Consider the following 13,739-nt stretch of genomic DNA (forward strand, 5'->3'; position numbering starts at 1 on the left):
CCTTTACCAAAAAAAAAAAAAAAAAAAGTCAAGGAATGGAGGACAGAAAGTAGGAGGGCAGTTGCTTGGTCCAGTTTCCATGGCTGAGTCACTTTGTATTACACAAAACATTGAAAAGGAGGCCACATACATGAAAGAAATCTCCTGCAATAAACTGCACCAATATATTGATCACGTCATGCTAACCAGACCAGAGAGCAAGAAACAAATAGCACATTGGAGGCTTTAGTGAGACATACTGTCTAGTGGACAAGACATAAGCCCTACTACATTATTAAGAAAATCAGGTGTCTGATGGTCTGAAGCATGCCTGGAATCCTCTCCAAAATAATTTCTTAAAACTTGCATTTTGCTCCTACAATCATGAATAAGGAAGTCCAATTTTTATAAGTCTCTTAAGGTTCTGGAAGTAGATTATTGATGCCCAGGAAAGCTACTTCAAATGATATACTGGGTGGCAGGAAAGGGTGACAAAGGTGAGTTGGATCTGGAGCAGGAAAAAGATCTTCATCAGGTCAAGGGTATAACTGAAGACATGGCCCTTTTTAGGCTCTCTGGCCTCACATTATATCCATCCACTGATATGGTCACTAAACATATATACACTGACCTCCTTCCACTTCCAAGGAAAGGTCAGCATTTTTTTTTTTTACTACTTGACCTTTATGCATACTTTATTCTTTGCCTACAGTGATAATATACCTTGTCCAACTTGCTCTCATCATTTATGTGTCATGTAAACATCACTTCCATCACATATCATCCCATCTAAAGTAGGTCTTCTGAAAATTCTGTAGTCGCCTGTCTCTTTCATTCACAATACTTTTCACCTCTTCTTGTTTACTTACTATCATCTGTCTTTCACACTATCCCTTAAGCTCCATAATACAGCAGACTGTAGACTGTAGTAATTGCATGTATATTCACATTAAATCCCAGTGCATGGTTCTTTTTCAACAACTATTTAGAAAGTCACCTGTAAGATCAGCATAGGATATAGTAATAGCCATCCCTACTTCCAGAAGGCTTTCTCTGTGCCAGCATAGCCCTCCTTGACTAATTCCTATCAAATGGCCATGAGAGTGTAGCCCATAATAGGATTTGACCTGATCCTTTCACATAAACCCCGTAAATGGACACATCCTCTGTACTTTGATTGCTGCACAATTGTCAATGCCATACCTTGCATGCTTTCCATGGACACAGCGACAGGGACCTAAGGATATGGATCTCTACTTTTTGAGAAGTGCATCTGGACCAAAGTGTTACCTTCGCATGATTATACGATTGATTGCGCCAGACCTGGAGGCTGCCACTCAGCATGCTGTCTCTTTGCTAGTACACATGGCAGTAACAATATTCCTGATTGGCTGCTGGCCATTGCAGCATTATTTGGCATTCAAGTACACAGGACATAAGATGGTGAGTTAATGTTGTCAAGAAACACAGGGTTAATAAGGACAACGCATATTTTTTCTGTGTTTCTAGAGCATCCTTCCAAAATCTTCAGTTGAAAACCAACGCTATGCCTTGATCATAAAAAAGCATCTTTTTAGGACGAACAGTAGCACAAAACATCTTCTTAGGTTTATAAAGCTAGAACCAATTGTGTGTGCGTGTGTGCGTGTGTGTGTGTGTGTTGTGCACACCCTGAGTACTTGAAACAGACCTCACAGCCTGCTCCAGCACACCACTGTGGGGCACAGAATGATGAATCAAGAAATGGTGCAGAACCTGTGCTTAAGTTGCGATGGAAAGATTAAGCTGAACCACTAGAACAGGTGCTCCCGTTGATACAGAACTAATGGAAGAGGTGGAAGAGAAAATCAACAAAAAGTGCAATGCAAACTTTTGTGCAATTAGAGCACAAAGAGAAGTTTCTGGAATTACAAACTGGGCAGAATTTAAGCTCTGCCATAGGAGAGTAAATGTCCTAGGGACAAAGGACACGCTGTCACATTAAGTTTATAAGCCCAATTCTCAATGCATCTGACTCTTAGGAAATCCTCAATAAGTGAACAGAACAAAAACGATTTTTAATTAGGACCAGCACGTAAGCAGCCCCTGTCCCAGACAGGCACCTGAGCAGGGCCTGTTCCTATGGCACTGGAAAAGAATCAGGCATATGGCTTTGAACAGATTACTTTGCAATGACTCCTTCTTTTATAAGATACTTGGCCTTTTGTGAGCGGAGATACAGCTGTCTCTGAAAATGGCAACATCTGATCCTAAGGTCTAGAATATAAAGCACTTGAAAATGTCATTCATTTAAGGTTACCCACTGACGTAAAGAGTTTAGTAAAAAGTTAATGGGCAGATCTGGGGAAGGAAAAGAACAACCAAAACAAGTATTTTTATGACTATGAAGAATAGGAATGCATGTTTTATGCCTGAGACCTTCTATTTTTTTGAAAGAATTTTAAATAGGTTTATATGTGGTCAGCTGAAGAATAATAGAAATGATAGAATTGTTTATTTGTTTCTAAGAGATGCGATCAGGTGAATACATGATAGATGACTGCTATATGGCTCTAATAAATGGTAGAAGCAAGAAAATTGAAGGTGGCATTAGTAGTGATTTTATAAAAGAAATATGATTAGGGTGATTGTCCCTTATCAGAAAATCTAGGTTCAAAATCAATTCACTTTTTTAACTATGTGATCTCATCTGTAAAAGGGGAATTGCAATGGTACCTACCTTGTGGGTCATTTGGTGGATTAATAATACATATAGAGAAATAGAGTAAATAATAAATATCTGTACTAAGTTAGAACTTTGTTTTTACTAACTGGTACTTTGAGGCCCATTAATTAGGTCATTTATGAAGCATGTCATGTGCTTCAGGTATTGTGTGCAGGGATCAGAGAATGGTCTGTGCCTTAGTTATAAAGTTCTGAAGTGAAGCATGATTGCAAAGACTTATGTCAGAGATACATGCCCGAAAGGAATGGAAGGCCAATAGTAAGAGAAATCCTGTAGTAACTGCTTAATCATGTTGGAATGTTCAGGAAGAACTTTCTGAGGCAGACAGAATATGATCTGTGGCTTGACAAAGGAGTGCGAGGTTGTACCATTATGATGATAGAGAAGAAAGTCTGGCCAGAAAGAGAAGCGTGGTAGCAAAGAATTGTGGCACATTAGAGCAACTGCAAGTCACCGGGCAGGAATGGAGAGTGGAGTTTGTGCGGACGAGCCAGAAAGTCTGCAAAACCTTCTCCATTGGGTCTCCTGTACCAGGCTTGAGTCCTTATACTTTATTCTATAGGGAGACCACAAAGAGGCATTGTTTGGGGAAGGGTGGCTATATTTTATTTTATTTATCATTATTTTTAATTTTTCTAATTGAAATCATCTCTGACTTCCAAAAATGTTGCAAAAATAGTGCAAAACTGTTCTATATATCCTCTACCCATTTCCCCCTAATGTTAACATTTTGTATGCTCACAGCCAAATATTTAAAAAGAAAGAAAGAAAAAAAAGAGGATTAATGTTGACTGAGCAACATTTGGAAAATCTTGGCTTTACCTTTTAGCTCTGGGACAGCTATTATATTTCATTCTGAGTACCTTTATAACTCAGAAATAATAACTGCTTTGGATACCAGGTACATAACTTAAATTAGGTATTTTTGGATAATAAATATAATACTTTTTCTGGATTTTAAAAAGCTTGCAAACAATTGTTGAGTGAGTGCTATGCTTTGAAGAAAAGGCTTGCCCTCTGATAAATTAGTCATAGTGAAGGTGCCTCCTTTAATGACTCAATGGTAAGTGTGCAAATAACAAACACAATTGACTTAGAGAACAGACAGAACTTGCTCAGTGTCAACATAAAAGGACACGGGACTTTATAAAAGATGTGTGGATCTCAAAGCACTCACTAGGAATATTAGATTTGGGTTTCATGGGCATAATCTTTTTTTTTTTTTGGTAGGAACTGTTGGCCTTCCTATTTGGCTAATATTTTGTGAGGACAAATTCTCACCAAAGGTTCTTTTTTTAGACATTGAGGACGTGATAGAAAACTTCTGACATTTAATACCCATCTCCTGACCTTCACTTTGTGTAGTTCCTTCCCACCTGCCAAGTATTTGTTTGACTTAGCAAATGGTTTCCATCAGATAGAATAAGGCAAAAGCAATGAACTGTCTCTTCCGTGACCAGGGTAAAAAAGACCGAGCTCTGTGTTGCTAGAACTCTCTCTCTCTCTCTCTCTCTCTCTGGCTGTTCTTGCATGCCCGTTCTGATGGAACAAGCTGCCCCATTGGGAGTTGAACAATGAATGGAGTGATCCCCGTGGCCAGGAACTGAAGGAAGCCTCTGATCAAATGCTTGTGAGGAACTGAGACTCTGAGGCCAGCATTCCACAAGGACACTAATCCTGACAACAGACACTTGGGTGAGTTTGGAAGACCCTTCCCCAGTTGAACTTTCAGTTGTGACACCATTGCATCATTGGGAAAGGCTGACATAAAGGACCCAGTGAAACTGTGCCCTGTTCCTGATGCACAAAAACTCTGATAAAATAAATGGTGTTTTTAAGCCACTGAGTTTCGGGGTACTTTGTTATATAGCAAGATATATCGAATGTAACTGGTAAGCTAGTTATATAAGGTTCCTGTGATTGTGTAGCTGCTGTATGGCTGGAGGAGTATCATAGGAGTATCGAGAAAAGCTTTCCAGGCAGACAGACCAGTGCAGATATTTCTGACACCATATGAGGAAAGCAATTCTCAGAAGGAAAAAGTAATTTGAACCAGATAGCAGAGCACAGTGGAGTAACATCAGCATTTGTACACAGATCTAATAACTTTAAATCTACTATTGCCTAGTAGTTTTATAAAAGGAATGGATTAATAATAGCAAACTCAAAAATAGATAATTCCAAAGCTTTTGAAGAATTGTTTCACGTATCCAATTTAATGTCATATGTCTGGAAGGAAGCTACAAGGCAAAACATGGCAGAGAGTGGAAGAAAAGAGAACAAAAGAAAAGAAGGAACAACTAGAAGTGGAAAGCAAGAGGGGGTGAACAGCTCCATATTAATGTGTGGCTGAAATCCTGCCCAAGTATGGCCAACGAGTTCAGGTGTCCTGCTTCAATGAGTTAAGTGATCTGTATCCATCCTGATGGAGTCACCCCAGGGCTGACTTTCCTCAGGGATCACACCAACGCACAGTTCAAATCCTTGGCTGACTTGACAGCAGTGGACGTCCCCGCCCTGCAGAACTATTTTGAGATTGTTTACAACCTGCTCTTTCTGCCCTTCAGCACCCGGATCCGAGTGAAGACCCACACAGATGGGCTGACGCCCGTCGAGTCCACTGTCTCTGTGTCTAAGGCAGCCAGCTGGTACGAGAGGGAGATCTGGGACATGTTTTCAGTCTTCTCTGCTAACCACCCCGACCTAAGAAGGATCCCGAGAGACTATGGCTTTGAGGGACACCCTTTCCGGAAAGACTTCCCCCTGTCTGGCTACGTGGAGATGCGCTACCACGAGGAGGTGAAGCGGGTGGTAGCTGAGCCGGTGGAGTTGGCCCAGGAGTCCCGCAAATTTGATCTGAACAGCCCTTGAGAGGCTTTTCCCTGCCTACTGCCAGCTCCCTGAGAGTCTCAAGCTTGAAGCCGGAGACAAGAAACCGGAAACCAAGTAGCTCCAGGGAAGGAAGTCAGAAATGGTGCTAGACCCTCTCAGTACCTGTACCAAAAAGTTCAGTGTGTGGGGGGGAGGCGTGGAGGGAAACAGTGAACGAGGTTCTCCTTTTCCTTTTTCCCCCCTTTCCATTTTTAATTTTTGTAGACGTATCGTGGTGCTTAATTTTACATGTGAACATGATACACTAAGGGACAACCATGTAGCTGGTAAAACCTCACGTCTGGGTGCACCTGTGAAGTGTTTCTGGGAGAGCTTAGCATCTGATGCAGGAGACGGATAAAGGTGTCTGCCTTCACCATGTGGGCACATGTCGTCCAATGCTTTGGGGCCCAAATAAAACAAAAAGGAAAGAAGGGCAATGTTTTTCTTGTACTGAGCTGGGAAGGCCGTGTTCTCCTGGACTCAGACATCAGGGTTCCTGGTGTGGGGGCTTGGTCTGCCGGTCTTTGGACTCGGCCTGAATTATACCACCAGAGTTCCTGGTTCTCCGGCCTGCAGATGGTAGATAGTGGGGCTTCTTGATGTCTATACCTGCATGAGCCAATGCCTGTTATGTACAGGGGTTGGCAAAAGTGGGTCTATAGCTGTGAGTACATGAAACACAGAGCTTATTCTTGTATTGTTTTTCCATACAAACAACTGCCAACCTACTTTTGCCCATATATAATGATCTTCTTCTAGTGAATTCTCTCTTTTCCAGGGAATGCCTCCTATTGGTTTTGTTTCTGTGGAAAGCCTGGTTGATACAGGGGTTGTTTCCATGATGTTCCTGCTGCTTGGGGACTTCACAATGCCTACAATCCAGGATAGGGGACCCAGTGACACATCCTGACACCACTTAGGTAAGTGTGAAATGCTGTTATGTTTCTAGCCACGGAATATTAATATAATGGACAATTCACATACACAGCCAGGCAGTAAAACCAGATGACAGAGCTGCACAGGTGAGGTGGGGGAGGAGACGCAGCCAGAGAGGCCTTCCCGTGAAAGGGGCTCACACGGAGGCCTGCCGGGACTGCCCTGCCTCAGCACCCAACCCTCTGCTGCCATCTCAAAACCAAGAGGGATTGAATTTCATTTGTTTCCACAACGAAATACTTTCTAGCATGTCTCTTTTCCTATTATTGCATTTACTGGGGTAACACTGGTTAAGGAAATGATATAAGTTCACGGGTCCAGTTCTATAACACATCATATGTGTATTGCACGGTGTGTTCACCACCCCAAGTCAGGTCTCCTTCCATCACCATTTATCCCCCATTTACCCTCTTCTACCTCTCCCACCCCGTTTCCTCTGGTCATCACCATATGGTGCCTGTGTCTATGAGTTTTTGTTTTTGCTTAATCTCTTCACCTTGACTTCCTTGCAGAAGCGGCCAGATGTTGCAGGTGAGCTTTATTTTACACTTGGCACGATATGAGTTAGAGAGCAGTTCATTACCCAGGCTACCTACAATCTGAAAGGGGATGTAAGACCCATGTTCCCTCTAGGCCTGTGTTACAGCTCACACACACCCATCCCATGGCACCTGCACAGCGGGAGCCCCTTTCTAATGAGAGATGGAAACAGCATACTTTTTTGGATCTTAGACCACGGCACACTATTTCTGGGAAAGAGAATTCCTTAGATACTTGGAGTTGGAGCATGATGTGTTCTCCATAGGAGCCCTGTGTTTAATAGATGGGCCACTTGTACTTCTGGAAAGAGAATACATTTCCCTTTCTGATCAGTATTTGTGACTTTTGCTTTAACTCCTTTGTGGGGAAATCTTTTTCTCCTTTCATCTTCTCTATCAATGAATCACCAAGAACATTGGGAATGAATGACTTGCCCTGAGAAGGAAGCTATTAATTAATTCAAAATTAATCCAAGAACTCTGACTTTCTAAGAGGAAGGTCCATAGTGGGTACCTTACTCTCTTTTGTTTTTCATAGAATCTTTGGAACTCTCAGTTTTCAGGTCTCCTTTACTAACTTAGAGAGGCAATACAAAAGTTTGCATTTATAACAAATACCTTTTTCTTGAGGAAAAAAAAGATCTTTTTCTAGGAAATTGTTTTCATCAGCTTCGATTAGCTCAGAAAGGGTCCACATTTCCAAAGTTCCCCAGGCAGTGGTAGTAGAAATTCTATATTTCAAAAATTATTGTGAAAATTATCAGCAAGAACCATATACTTTAAGTTGGATTTGGTTTATGTGATAGCCGATCCTTGGATTTAAATATCAGTTTCAAAACACTTTTAGAACTAGGAAGTTAGCACATAAGGTAATTCATTTCAGCAACTTTTAAATAACAATAAAAAATCTCAATATCTTATGGTCTGTGTTCTGGAAAAATGCTTACCTTTCACTATTGTACTATTCGCTCCCCTTTGTGTTTATGAATATTCTAGGAAAAGCAGGGCAGAAGTAGGACATTAGAAAAGCTGATCTCTATTTACATTCAATTTGAATAAGCTCTTATTTAAACAGAGAAAGTAGGTTTCCAATTTTAAGACACTAATGAATAAAAAAAATGAAGATAATGCTATGTTTATTCTATTCGGTGCTAATGTGGAACACTATTGAAGGTGTTTCTTTGTCATTTTAATCCCAGGAGGCATTTATTTATTTTTTTTTTAACAATCTCTGCCACCTGTATTCAGTTTGAGATCTAATCATTCCATGTCTACAAACAAGTGATAACATTATTATGCATCTCTGTCCCCTTTTCATTCTTTACAAGAGTGACAAATATCCCTTTTATTAGATCCAATAGCCCAGGCTGGGCACCAGCGGAATCATTACCATTCAATTAATGAGCAGAGGCCTCCTGAGAGTCTAGCTTTTTCCAGCCGCTCCCCTACCTGTCTTTTATATCTCCTGCTGGATTTTTCCCAACAAAAGCCTGGCTGGTTTATATCTCTTTCATTTTGCCAGCCCCTTTTTATTATAAAGGGACAATGGAAACAAAGTCCTGAGATTCGATGGGTGATACTGAAATGATTCTGACAGCCAGCAACGATGCTGCCAACCTGAAATGGGAGGCTTGCATTATTTATGAACATTCAATGTCACCAATTTCCTCTTCATCAGATAATTTCAGGAGACAGATACATTTCTGGGGGGGCGACGGGGCGTATTGTACATGTGCAGCCCCTTCCTCCCATCCTCTTCCCACACCAGCCCCACCCCCACCCCCACCCCCAAAGATCACACTGGCTCCCCGTCCAATTCTCCTCCCTGGGAAGAAGACAGGTACACCTGATCACATTTCAGGTTTCACTACAATCTCAGATAGGTGGCTTGATAAGGATGTCACATGCATTCTAAACCAAATGGGACCCTCTGCAACATGAACTCATTAGAAAGTCAACTGATTTTTCTTTAAAAAAATAAAATAGACCTGATTCCATGCTCCCTTTTGAAGTTCAAGTACCAGAGAAAAATTAGCAGGAGTTGAAAGGCAAAGACAATATCCCTCTAGCTCCTGGCTGTATTTATCGCTTTGGTGGCTGGGAAGGAGGGAGACTCAAAGACTGAGAGGAATGAACATGACCCATGTCACTGGGATTATCAATGTGCAAAAGAGATGAGAGCCAGCTCTTCAGGAACACTTAACTAGCATTTACCAGGGAGTCAGTCTTTTCAAAGCTTCGGTTGCCAAGTAGTGATATATGGATTCATGCGTGGTAAGGCTGGCTTGTATCCTCTCAGTCATCCAAGTTGAGCAGTGAGGTGTGTATAAAGGCCAAACATCCTGTAACAGGCGTCTTTGGGGGGATTTTTTCTGCTCTGTCATTCAGTGTTCTGTCCTTAGCATGAGAAAGGAATCCTAGAGTTCTTGTGGTCTGACCTCCTGAGTTATAGACCAGGTGACTGAGGACCAAAGAGGTTTTCCTGAAGTTAATGTTTTCACCTTTCCGGAGAGCAGCGCAGAAGTGGGACTATCAACCAAGCTGGGCTCCGGTCTTGTACTCTTTCAATTCAACTAGAACTTAGAAAAGTAACAGTCACTCCTTCACCTACTGCACGGGAAGAATTTCTGCCATCTCTGAGAATTATATATGTGTTCCAAAGATATTCTTCAAATGCTAGGCCACTATAATAGGTGTCAACTTATAAAAATAAGCAGGTCATCTAAAAGCTGGCTTCTGGTAGAGGAGCTTTAGTCAACCGGAAAAGAATTAGGTAGTGGTAGAGGTAGAATTAGATTTGATATAGACAATGCAACACGTGTATTCACTGTTGCTGTTACTCTGCCCGTTGGTTCATACGGGGTTTATTTCACTTCAGATTACCTGCTGTATGCTAGTTTTTTTGTGTCCTTTTCAGTTTGGGGATTTTTTTTTTTTTTTTTTTTTTTTTGTATTAGTCAGGGTTCTCCAATAGGAGAATACACATACATTCATACACACACACACACACACACACACACGAATATAATATATCGTCGGCAGCCGTCCGTCTCGAGAGACGATGGTGTAGCTTCTTAAGAGTCTATCTGCACCGCCGAGAATGGCTGTGCAGTCCGACTCGGGAGTGACACGGTATCTGTCTCCTCCCGTGTTGAATCGACATCTTGCGATGACGCTGGAGTGTCCTCTCCAGTGAAGCTGAAGCTACAGAGCCTGGGCAGGGTGATATGGAGGGTCTGCTGTTGCCCATGCAGCAGACCCCCCCTCTCTTCGCAGCTGAAGGGTCCAAGGGAAAGACGGAGTCAATACAGCTTGGCTTCAGGTGCGCCGCAGGAGTTGCCGGTGTTGACTACAACGTCAAACCGCCTTAGGGACTCCGGCTCCGGATTTTCTGTCGGGGTTTACTCCCTTAGCCTTTCCCCTGAAGAGGTATGCCGCAAGGCAGCGGAGGTTTTTTGGAGTCAGAGTTTTCCTTCTCTGATGTGCCCTGACTGGAAGATCGAACCAGCGACACTTAGCTCGCAGGCCGACGCTCAATCCACTGAGCCAAACCAGCCAGGGGGAATATAATATATATGTGTGTATATATAGTACACACACACACACACACACACACACACACACGTGCATGCACACACATATGGAGGCTGAGAAGTGCCACAACCTGCCGTGTGAAAGCTAGACACCCAGGAAAGCTGGTGTTGTTCCTGTCTGAGCTGGAAGGATGAGACCCAAGGAAGCCAATTGTATAAATACCAATCTGAGAGCAGGAGAAGATTCATGTCTCAGCTCTAACAGGCAGGCAATAATAATATTAATAATAATAATAATAATAAATCCTCTATTTCACTGTTTCTTTGCCCTATTCAGGCCCTCAATAAATTGGAAGATGCCTACCCACATTCATGGGGGCAGTCTATTTTATACTGAGTCTACCAGTTAAAATGCCAATCTCATGAAGAAACGTCCTCAGAAGTAATGTTTAAGCTGGCACTCTGTGGCCCAATTAAACTGACACATGAGTTTAGCCGTCATAGCTTTTCCCCCGGATCCTAAAACCTGTTCTTGGTCCCGGGATGCACCCCAGGAAGGGCCATCCTCAGATCCTTCAGCTTATGGGACTACTGGAGAAACCATTCAAGGCCTTTCAAGTTCTTTAGATACAATTATAGCCATCCATCCTACCTTGTATAGGGGCTGTGACAACAATATCGCTATCATGAGATCAGCATTAAAATAGCTAACGTTTATTGAGGAAAACCATCTAAGCACTTCAGAAAATAAATTATCTGTAACAAAGGGAAATCAGGAAAACTCACAAATACATGGAAGCTAAACATAACAGGAATAACCATTGGATCAAAGAATAAACCAAAAGAGAAATTAGAGAATATCTTCAGCTGATACAAAAAAAATTATGAGATACAGTAAAAGCAGTACTAAGAGGGAAGTTTATAGTGACAAATGCCTAAGTTAAAAAGAGAGATGTCTCCTTTTTTAACTATTTTGTTCAATCCCTCCACCCTCTGCACCTACCCCCACCCCCGACATCTGACAACCATCATTCTGTATCTATGAGTCTGTTTCTATGTTGTTTGTTAGTTTATTCTGATCATTAGATTCCACATATGGGTGAAATCACATGATACTTGTCTTTCTGTGACTGGCTTATTTCACTTAGCATAATGTTCTCCAGGTCCATCCATGCTGTCACAAGGGGTAAGAGTTCCTCCTTTTTTTATGGCCAAGTACTGTAGCTTTCGATTATAAAAATGTACCACGGCTTTTTCATCCAGGGACTGGCGGCAGGGAGGTGAAGGAATTAAGAAAGAGAGAGGGCGAGAGAGAGAGAATCCATGGACAGCTGTGTGGTAATTGTTGGGGGCAGGGGGAGGTGGGTAGGGAGGAGGAGGAGGGTAGAGGGGGCTAAATGGTGGTGGACAAAGACCTGACTTGGGGTGGTGAACACACAATACAGTGTACAGATGATGTGCAGTAGAACTGGGCACTTGAAACCTGTATAATTTTGTTAACTAGTGTTAACCCCAATAAACTCAGTCAAAAACAAAATAAATTATATGGTTGCAACATAAAAATCTCAAGCAAACAAACTAACTTTACACCTCAAAAAACAACAGAAAAACATACTAAGGCCAAAGTGAGCAGAGGAAGGAAATAATAAATATTAGAGCAGAAATAAATGACATAGAGAAGAGAAACAAAATAGAAAAAGTTGGAAAAACAAAGAATTGGTTATTAAAAAAGCTAAAAAAATCTACAAACCCTTAGGTGAGCTAACTTTAAAAAAGGAAGATTCAGATATATGAAATCAGAAATTATAGAGGAGACGTTACAACCAACACAGCTGAAATAAAAATATCATAACTATTATGAATAATGATATGCCAGTTAGTTGGACAATTAAGAAGAAATGGATAAATTCCCAGTAACATCAACCTACCAAGAATGAATCAAGAAAAAATAGAAAATCTGAATAGATTAATAATAAATAAGGAGATTTAATCTGAAAAACAAACAAACAAATAAACCTCCCAATAAAGGGCCTTGAACCAGATGGTTTCACGCATGAATCCTATCAAATATTCAAAGAAAAATTAATATCAACATTTCTTAAGATCTTTCAAAAAATACAAGAGGGAATACTTCCAAACTCACTTATTAATAAGCCAAAGATAGACAACAACACTACAAGAAAAATAAGGACAATATCCCTGACAAACATGAAAGCAAAAATCCTCAACATAATATCAGCCGAACAAATTCAGTAGTATATAAACCACTGTTTATCACAATCCAGTGTGATTTATCCCTGGCATGCAAGGATGGCTGAGTACACATTAATCAATCAATGTGATATATCATATTAACAGAATTAAGGCTAAAAAGCACATAATCATCTCAATAAATACAGAAAATTTGAACAAATTCAACAGCATTTCATGATATAAACTTTCAAAAAATTAGATATAGAAGGAACTTGCCTCAACACAATGAAGACCATGTATGAAAAGCCCACAGCTAACAAACTGAACAGTGAAAAGTTGAAATCTTTTCTCTAAGATCAAACAAAGCAAGGATGCCCACTCTTATTACTTCTAGTCAATGTAGTACTAAAATTATCCCATTGAATCCTCTTACAATGCTTAGAGGTAGGTAATTATTATTTCTATTTTTATAAATAAGTAAAGAAAACATAGATTATTTAAATTCATTTCTTCAGTGCATATATCTAGTAGATATTATAGTGGGGATTCAATCTCAGGCAATCCTGACTGTTTGACATACAACTTATCGTCCTACCAAATGACATAATACTTTTTCAAGAAGTCATGATGCTGGACACAGAGTAAGTGCTCAATAATTATCGATTTAAGAAGTCATTATGTGTGAGACTGTAATTTTTCTTATGAAGAAGCATTCCTATTAGGGATCATTCTACCTCAGAAAAAAACTCATTTTTAATACTAGTAAAATATGTGGCCACTGATAGAAACATATAATAATGTGTGTATGTGAGAGAGATTACTTCACTGGCAACCAAACCCATCTTAAGGCTCAAGCTTTGATCTTATCAGTTCTCATAAACTAAACACCGTCAGGGTGGGCCAGTGCTTCTTGACTATACTCCAGGATGAGGCAGGTGGGCACAGGTATGAAGCTGACCT

General features: G+C 40.8%; 1 pseudogene; it reads left to right on the top strand.

Annotated features, from left to right (window-relative positions):
* The first annotated feature begins 5,046 nt into the window (after positions 1-5,046).
* LOC149994033 (NADH dehydrogenase [ubiquinone] iron-sulfur protein 3, mitochondrial pseudogene) lies at positions 5,047-5,660 on the top strand (annotated as a pseudogene).
* Positions 5,661-13,739: the final 8,079 nt, after the last annotated feature.

The sequence above is a fragment of the Furipterus horrens genome, unplaced genomic scaffold (genome assembly GCF_987537825.1).
Source record: "Furipterus horrens unplaced genomic scaffold, mFurHor1.1.pri manual_scaffold_13, whole genome shotgun sequence".
Classification (NCBI taxonomy): Eukaryota; Metazoa; Chordata; class Mammalia; order Chiroptera; family Furipteridae; genus Furipterus; species Furipterus horrens.